The following is a 2434-nucleotide window of genomic DNA, read 5'->3' on the forward strand; positions in this document are numbered from 1 at the left end:
TTTTTATATTTGAGAGTAATTTATGCTTTTTATAGTTTTAATATTAACTATGTTATAAGAAATTGTAAATATCAGTAGATAATTTATTTCTATTTTTTTCAATTGATATTTTATTACAACTCATGAGTTGATAATTATTAAAAATTATAATAATATATATTATATATTATTTTTAAAACAATGATATTTTATGTGACAAAAAAAGTTGAAAAAAAAGTTTTAATATATATATAAAAAATTAAGCATGAAAGATTAATGATGAAAGAATATGATAGAAGAAATTGATGCAGAAAAGATATGTAATATTCATCTTTTTTTTAGTGAAATATTATTTCATTTAAAATTTTTGTTTCTTTATATTACATAATTGTATAATACACGCTAGAGAACATTTTAAATTACAAAATTCAGTATTATAACATCTTATTATGATAATTATAAAATATTCCAATAAGTTTCATAACTTCTTATTCGATAATTTAATTAAATTTTTATTTTATTTGTTTTTGATTAATCGTTATTTCTTAACTAAATTGTTTATCCTATTTATTATATTTTTTCAAAATATACTTTTCGTTTATTATTATATTAAAGAAAACATGTTTCAGATATTAAGATACAGCATGATTAAAAAAAAAATTCGGAAATACTTTGGAAAAAAAAGTAGATGATATAATAAAAAAATTATAAAATTTTATTCATAATAAAACAAATAAATAATAAAATAAACTTCATAAATGTAATCCTTTATTATTATCAATTTCATATTAGTAATAAACACTCTAAAATGAAATATTAATATTATTGAGTCCTATATAAAAATTATATAATTATAGATATTTAGAATCTTGTTAATTGCATGAAATGATGTATAAAACTTCAGTTGTGTAAATCAAAATATATGCAAAAAAGTAATTAATCATATGTTTTCACGATATTCACATTTTTTCATTTCTAAATCATTAGAAGTTCTTAGTAAAGATCGCTAAAATGCAAATAAGAATTCCGTGCAATAAAGTTGCAACAAACAAAATTCTATTATGAATATTAAATATAAATAAGAACAAATACTTAAATTTCTTATATATTTATATTTCGAATTTACTACTAATTCCAGATAGTAAATAATGAAAAATCTTAAATAAATAATATTAGTATTTATTTGTTTTTTTTAATTAGCATTTCTTCATTTTTAATCACAATATTTATTTGATTTAAAATTTAAATATTTGCTTTATGTTAACGAAAAAGGTTTCAAATTTTTCGAAATATATCATTATGCCATTAGTTGAAGTTTAGTGTAAAAAATTTAGATTTTAAAAAAAATCCATTTGTATATCATTAATTTTTATATATCATTAATATCAGAAGATTATATATCTTTAAATTTATATAAAATATTTATATAATATTCATAATATTTATATAAAATATTTTCATTATTCTATTTAAATATATTCAACAATCATAATTAAAGAATTATTAAATAATCGAAAAATTTTTACTCTTTAAATTATTGTAATATATATATATATATATAATACATATGTAATATATATATTATATACGCATTATTAAAAATTTTTAATTTACAAATTATATCTGTAAATAGTTTAAAATAATTATAATAATTATAGAATAGCTTGAAATAATTATTATAAATAATCGAAATAATTTTTATTTGTATATCACTTATATGTATAAAATTGTTAAAAAAAATTAAGTGTACAAATTTTTTTTTATTCACATCATCTTCATGATATATTTTTTAATAAATCGATTCTAGACAATGGTAATGCCAATAATAATAACAATAATAATAAAAATAAATAATAAAAAAATAATAATAAATAAAATAGCGAAATATATCATCTTTTTCAATATTTATTTTTTTGTCTTTGCAATAGTATTTTTATTGTTTATATCAATCATAGGCTCTTTATATTATAGAGATTATGCAAATATTATAGAAATATTATAAAAAAAATGAAAAAATCTTTTTTTTTCACTTTTTCATAATATTTCATAATTTATTTTGCTTTAAAAAATTAATTGATTCTTTAATTTAAAAATTGAAAATTAATTTTTGTGAATTTTTATTTAATTTTAAAAAAGTGTAAAAATTTATAATGTTTGTAAGATATGGAATAGAATATATTTTATTTATTTAATTTTTAAATTATATAGATTTTTTTAAATTATTCATTTTTTATTTATGTTATTTTAGAATTTTATGGAACAAAAAATCAAAATGGATATTTCATATTCTTATTATTTACTCATACCTATTTTATATTGATTTTTTTTTTAAAGAAGAAATAATAATCGATATAATAATAATAAGTAATAATAATATTTGAAATTGGATAATTATTGATCTTTAATTTCTTTTTTTTTTTTTTTTTTTGATAAAAAAATTGATATAAAATTCTTT

This window comes from Apis dorsata, unplaced genomic scaffold, assembly GCF_000469605.1.
Source record: "Apis dorsata unplaced genomic scaffold, Apis dorsata 1.3 scaffold_943, whole genome shotgun sequence".
In the NCBI taxonomy this organism is placed as follows: Eukaryota; Metazoa; Arthropoda; class Insecta; order Hymenoptera; family Apidae; genus Apis; species Apis dorsata.